Source organism: Python bivittatus, unplaced genomic scaffold, assembly GCF_059951505.1.
Source record: "Python bivittatus isolate LINGU-HERP-01145 unplaced genomic scaffold, Pbiv_v1 ctg000070_np1212, whole genome shotgun sequence".
Taxonomy (NCBI): Eukaryota; Metazoa; Chordata; class Lepidosauria; order Squamata; family Pythonidae; genus Python; species Python bivittatus.
Genome location: NW_028277034.1, coordinates 41,969,918 through 41,977,430, shown reverse-complemented (window position 1 = coordinate 41,977,430; position 7,513 = coordinate 41,969,918). Strand labels below are relative to the sequence as shown.

Below are 7,513 nucleotides of genomic sequence, written 5' to 3'. Positions count from 1 at the left end.
AATAGTTCAGTGGCCTAGATGTTAAACAGCAGTCTTCCAAGTGCTACCTTCTGGACATTACCTGACAGGAAGCACTGGAACCACTACAAAACAGTGCCCAGAAGGCTATCATTATCAAAAGCCATCAAGAGGTCTGAGAGAATGAGTAAGGTTATACCCCCCCCATCTAGTTTCTGAAGTTGATCATCCACCAAGGTGATCAAAGCAGTCTCAGTGAGCCAGCCTTTCAAGGTGGTCCAGGTCAAGAAACAGATTCAACAAATCTGACTGGAACTGCACCACACTGATATAGCTATAGTCCCTCCATTTTATACTGTAGTGAATTAGGGAGGAGTCAGTTTTGGCTTCTTTCTCACATTTTCTCAATTTCCTGGGTGTAAACTTTGTTTTTGCAACCATTGTCTCCACCTCGTTTCTCCAAGGTCACCTTCTTGGCTCTCTACATAGCATCATATTTCAGTTGGAATCATGACTGAAATGGATCCAGAAGAACAGTTTCATCCAACTGTGTAAGAACCTGCAAGGCTACCACATTCTTGATCACCTTACCGAAAAATAAGACTAGCCTATAAATACAGAGCTCCTTCAGATAAGACAACCTTCCCCAGCCTACTACCTTTCAGATACACTGGACTGCTCTGCTCTCTGGAACTGATGGGTGTTGTAATCCAACACACCTGGAGAGAGCCCAAGTTGAGAAGGCTATGGATAGTACTGCCACTTCTACTTAAGACTGATACCTTGGTCTCCCCAGCAAAATGTTCTACCTTAAAAAAAGATGAGTGGGCACTTTTTTCCCAGCAGCTTAGATAAAGAAAGGAGAGACTTCTCCATAAAGTATCTGAAGCAATGAACCAAGTGGACTAAATTCAGGAAATTGTTTTAAAGGGAAAAAAAAAATTTTTTTCACATACATACATCTTCTGTCTTCAGAAGAGAATTGTTCCCTGCAGGGTACTATTACATTGCTTTACTCAGTCTCCCTATATAAATGTTTGAAGTGATGCAAACTTCCCGGGAAAGATTAGTCCTAAGCCATCATTAAGTTTTTCAACTTATATTTTCATTGCATTAATTTGGGGATTCGTGAAGCAACTCATTGAAATCCAAGTGCAGTAAATCACTATGGCCAGATGGTATTCATATGGGGGTTGGAAAGAAATAAAGTGCAGAACAGGAAGGATAGTGACAATAATAAATCATTAAAAAAAACAGCTGCTTCTTTAAAACTGGAATGCCTAGCCTGGTTCCTCCATTTCTTTATTTATATTTTAAAAGAGCAATTTTAAAAATGACAGCTTTATGAGTCTGTTATCTATTCCCAGCAAACTTTAAAGGAAATGGAATCATTTGAAGCATACAGAAATTGTTATCTTTTTAAAAATAAAAATATTTAAATTGCATTGGTGCTTCCCGTTAAACGATTGTTACATGTGTGTTTTCTTGATTTTCTTCCCCTATGGGAAGGAAAAACTGTCTTATTGGAAGTTGCTCTTTACATTATGACCTGGACACCATAGAAATGGTTCTCCTCATAGATCAGTTTGGACATCTATTTAGTACCCTGGGGACACATATAACACTGGGAGTTCTGAGGACTGCAGTGGGTAAAACAGGGACACCCAGAGGGCAGGATTGTGATTTTCCATCTCCCCACCCCTCACCCCAGGGTTCTTTTTCTGTATCAAGTCTATTTTTAGAGTTTAAAGTACAGGTTCCGTCTGTTTTGTGCCCTAAAATGGCAGTTACTCATCATGAGTCAGGAGACTAAAGGAAAAAAATATCAGGGATTGCATGTCCCCTGCCACCCCTCTCCTCCCCTCCCTCATAATTATAGTCAGATTTAAGTGGACCAAATTCTGGTGTGGAGAAAGTAAATACAGATATAATGACTCCTTCTTCTCCCTCCAATGATAACCAGTGGTCATACAGTGAAGCTAGATGGTGGGACATCAAATACAAAGACTTCATAAAACACTTATTTCAACAAACTCTGTTAATAGCTTTTTATTCAAATAGCCTTAAAAGAGATTTGGATAAATGAACTAGGGCTAACAGATGTGGGCTGCAAAGATCTGCAGAACCACCAGATGGCAGATGTTTTCTGCATCTTTTTGCTGCCCACCAGTGGTTGTTGATATGATTGCAGCTAAAATCTAGTAGCCCTGAATTAATGAATAAGGTTATTAGCTGTTACTCATGATGGCTATATGCTGTCTCTGGGATCAGAAACAATTTACTTTAAAACTTCTAAATAAAAACAGTAGCAGTTGGCTGTTCCCTTATGTTTTGGCTTGTGAGCCTGCTTCTGTTCGTTGGCAGCATTGTCTGAATAAGCAGATTAGATTTAATGAGTTAAGAACTTTGCTGGACAATTACAAAGTCCTCAGGGCAGATCAGGATAAGCTTGATAGCAATACAATTTATAACATCATAAACTGTTTTTGAATGCACTTGGCTGCTAGACAATGGGGAAGAAAGTTCTTTTATTAGGCCTGCAACATTAGTTTATTTTAAGTTAATAGGAAGAAACCAACCATTGTTTATGTTTGTGGTATACTGTCACTTTTCCAGTTCTGGTTGCCCACCATAGATACAAGATACTGGATTCAATAGACTGATCTAGCAGAACTTTACATAAAAGTACTTGTGAGTCCCAAGTACTTGGGACAGAGTCAACTGAATGTTTATCTCAGAAAAGGCAACTGAGTTCAAATGCTGAAAGATCTGGAAAAGTGTTTCAAAAAGGCTCCACCTTAATTCACTATCTGAGACTTTACTATTCTCACTAAAACTGGGAAATGACTATTACAGTTTTCAAGATTCAGTATTTACCCCCAATATTACATATATCTTACTGAAATGCATGCCATTCTTGATTCTTTGGTCTTGCCAGCTATATGGGGTCTGAGAGTACTTTACATAAAAATCTTGTGATTAAGAAAGGCATATTTAATAAAAGAAGTATCTCTTATACTTTTCTTACATGTATCCAAAACATGCTCAGTGAAAAAGCTACATACTCTACAGCTTGCCAAGAAATAGATGGATGGTATACCAAAGATCCTGTTCTGAGGTTCTGCCATAAAAACGGCATCCAATACACGGGGACTGTGATAAAAATACCTATAATGCCAGATTGCAAGAAAGTGAACCCATAGAAGTTAAGGGGTGTGAGTCAATCAGAAAGTATAACAATGAAGTCCAAGTCCCATGGGTTTTTGCAAAATAAAGACAAAGGGAGCTTAGGTCAAAGCACAAAGTCATCTCCTTGTGACTTCATGGACAGAACTATATCTTTTTCTTGAAAACAGCAATGGAAGTATTTTCAGCTTCCCAGTCTACTGAACAGCTCTGTTATTCCCTATTGTTCTCCTGTTCATGTACTAACCAAGCCTGACTTTGCTTAGTTCCCAAACCTAGACTAAAGTGACAATTTGAAGAGACATACTGAGACAAGGTTTTACCACAAGAGAGAAATACATGAACTCTGTGACAGGATGGCCAAGGACCATCAGTCTACCTGTGACTGTCTTTCTCATGAATATCATGTTTAATACATCTATCATGTAAATGCTAACTTTTCTGGTGGAGTCAGAAAGTTTTAATAGGTTCTGGTTGGATTTTCTGGGCTGGCAATAACAGAGACTCTCAGCAAAACTTGGTGGAGGTTACTGTCATAGAAAAAGAGACAGAAGAATGTAAACTAGTAATAGAAGAAAAGTAGCAACAACCTTCTACCTCCCCTGGAAAATAAAAGGAACACCAGCTACATGGGCTTAGAAGCCTCAAAAAAACTTTATGTGCATGTTATAGAGAAAAGGCAGTAAGGGTGCATAGGTACTGTACAGACAAGAAGATATGGCTTTCATATGTACAGTTAAGAGAAATATTTAAAATAGACAAAAGGACATTTGGAACTGAACAACTTAAGACAGAATTTGAAACTAAATTATGGGCGAATGATGCACATGTAATTGCTAGAATGTATAAGCTCTTACTGAAATTTGACATGAAAGAAGAACAAGTTGAAGAGTGTTTGATAAAATGGGCTAAGAATTTTGGTTACAATATACAGATGGATCAATGGGAAAATATGTGGCTGGATTCATTCCCAGAGCTCTGGGTGTGTCAAAGCCTCAGCCGGTCACCTCAGCGTGGGGTCTTAGCAGCTTTCTGGTAAAGCATCAGCTTAAGGGGCACATAGGTCATGTTTTCAGGGAAGAGTGGGAATTTTGTGGGGGTTATTAGTTTAACATGGGGAACACCAGTCCTAGTTATTTTCAGGAGAAAAGGTTTTGTCCTAACGTGTGGTAAGATGTCTACTTCAAATGAGGACTCTCATAACACAAGCATTCCATGGGAAGAAAGCTTTCAGTTGCCTAACCTACCAGCCAAGAGTATGTTCTGCTTGAAGGGAAAATCATGTTAAATACCATTTTTGTGGGTGGAATAGATAAAAGGATAGACGAGATAGAAATTCAGAACTTTTTTTCTGATATGGCACAGTTTAAAAAGTGAAAGTAATCACTGATAGAACTGGTGTATCTAAAGGATACATATTTGTATCATTTTTGGACACTGTGTATGTACAGAAAACAGTAGAATCACAAGTAAATTTTCATGGGAAGAAGCTCAAATTAGGACCTGCAATAAGGAAACACCCAAACCTATGTGCCTATCATGTGCCACCCAGGCCAATGCTTGTTAATTCCCCTACACCTCAGTTCCATAGTGTTTGGAGTAACCAAGAAACGTATATGCAGTCTCCAGCTGTGATGAGTCCTGTCATGCAATACGTTCAGGCATATCCTTATGGTTCTCCAGCTTTATTAATTCATCAGCAGGTTCCTGTCAGATACCAGCCAACTTATAATTACCAGGTTCCACCAATGTGGCCTCCTGGAGAACCAAGAAATTACATTGTGCCGGCATATATTACAGTGAATTATAGTAGTGAAATGGGTGTAGGAACTGACCAAGCACAGTCATGTGCAAACAGTCCACAAGAGAAATCTATGGATCGCAGCATACAGACAGTAGTAATTTGCCTATTTAATCCAGACAACCGTTTGAGGAACAATATTGTAACTCAAGAGGCCTATCTTAAGGAGAAAAGAGCATATCTTTTTAGAAGAAGCAGAGCTGTTCTTAAAACTATTTGACTCAACAATAGATTTAGAAAACCTGAAATATTCATGTTTGTCATTTGTAAAGATAGAAAACCTTGCAGGCTAATATTGCTGACAAAACACACTTGACAATTATGTAGCCTTACTGGCAAACGTTATTTGGAGTTCATTTGAAGTTTGTATGTGATATGTTTCTAGAGGTTTGAATTTATATGTTCTTTATTTTTAGACATGTTTGCATGTTTTATCTAGTCTAGATTTTTCTGTGTTCTAACTTCTAACCAGAAGTTAAACCATGTCAAGTATAACAGTTGGAATTCTTAACTGTTCTAAACATTGGGTTGTGTTTCTAAGCTTTCAAATACATTTTACTACATGTTGGCACTTGTTCCTAACATTTTAACTTACTCCCAGCTCACACTTAAGATAGGAGGATCTTTTTGCAGAGGTATTTTTAAAACTGTACTTGAATTAGGTAATGAAGCAGACATCCAGTTGCATCTCAATTACTGCCATAAGTACATACTCAGTACAGTATTGCCTTACATATCCAACCAATGGGGACTTCATTCACTGGCTGTGTGTGCTGCTTAATTATCAGTTCTGAAACTGATAGGATTAAAAGTGTACTCAAAGATGTGATTAATAGTATTAACTATACTTGGTGAATTACTCTTTTTTATACTTAGCTATCCTGGCTAAAATATCTTAAAATTGTGAAAAGAATGAGTACTATGTGAACTTGTGCTTTTTAAAACTGGTCACCAGCTTTAAGTCAAAGAATTTGTGAAACTGTTTAATTACGTAGGCTTTAGTTTTATATCAGTAAAATTCCAAAAATAAATAATTAGAAAAAGGAAAATATGTAGCTGAAAGGATTGAAATTCACATTATGTTATAATTTAAAAGAAAACTTTGGTTATAATATACAGATGGATCAATGGGAAAATATATGGCTGAAAGGGTTAAAATTCACATTGTAATTTAAAAAAAAACTTTTATAAAATGATGTACCCTTGGTATATGATACCAGAAAAACTTTCTAGAATGTATAAAGGTACTTCAAATCCATTCTGGAAATGTGGAAAACATGAAGGGTCATTTTACCATGCTTGGTGGACTGGTAAAAAAGCTAAAAAAAAATTGGATTCAAATATGCCCAGTGATAAAAAGAATTTTAAAGATTAATATGCAACTAAAACCAGAACTTTTCTTGCTGGGTCTGATGGACAGACAATCTCAGACAATAAGAAAAGACTTATGGACAACTGTTTTTGTACATGGTAACTGCAGTGAGATTATTATACACACAAAAATGGAAAGACTGAAATTCTGACAATGGAGGAATGGTTGGTGAAGTTGACAGAATTTGCAGAGATGGCAAAATTGATTTGTTTGATTAGGGAAAAGACAATAACTACATTTGTCAGTGACTGGAAACCCTTTATGGACTTTTTGCTGGGAAAAAAAATGAACTTGTTATTTATGGATTTGATGATTAGAAAGGGTAGAATATGGAAAGAAGGGAGCCATGATGTAAACTTAGAGAGAGAGGGTAAAATATAAATGCATTTATAACTGCAGTAAAGAAGATTGGAAGCCACTTCTTTATATCTTCTTTTCTTTTTTCTTTCTTTTTCTTTTTTTCTTTTATTTCTTTCCTATTTACATCACTTTTCTTTTACTTTTCTTCCTTTTTTTTCTTTAAATTTGTATTGTTTTTACTTTGTAAAGAAGCTCTTTAATGTGTGCGCGTGTGTGTGTGTGCATGTATGCATGCATGTATTAAGAGTTGTCTGAGGCATGATTGTGGAAACCACAGAGAGGGTAAATCCAGAAAGGCTTCTGGCTGGGCATGACAGGAGCTGAAAAACAATAATCAGAGTCCAGCAAACCACAAACAGGGTAACCTGGGAGAAGAAAGAGACTGAAAGAAATAGGAGCAATCTTCTCTCTCCTTTGTTATGCAGAGGCAGCCAAGAATGGTGGTAGCAGTCAGGAGGGCAGGGAAGAAAGAAATCCAGAAGGTCTTAAGAAGGAGCTGAGACATATCTGGGAGGATCTCCAAGTGCCAACTGCAAAAGCACTGGCAAGAAAGTCCAGCACTCACTCAGGTTGAGGAGGGACTGAACTAAGAAGTTTTTACTGAGCTGGTAAGTAGCCAGAAACTGAGGAGGAGAACAATCCCACAAATGGCCTTGGAATAAGGGGAGAAGTTATGGTAGGTCAGTGGAAAAAGGGGACTAATAGCTGATCTGAAAGAGCAACCTACTGCAGTACTCAGATACTTGCAGAGAACCAGACAGGGAGATTCTGGAAGTAGCAAGCAAGTGAATGTGGGGGACAATAAAATCTAAGAGTGAAGGAATTGCAGTAAAGAA

The 7,513-nt window shown here is 37.5% G+C and overlaps 1 pseudogene; it reads left to right on the top strand.

Annotated features, from left to right (window-relative positions):
* The first annotated feature begins 4,318 nt into the window (after positions 1–4,318).
* On the top strand, positions 4,319–5,165 carry LOC103061838 (deleted in azoospermia-like pseudogene; annotated as a pseudogene).
* The last annotated feature ends 2,348 nt before the right edge of the window (positions 5,166–7,513 follow it).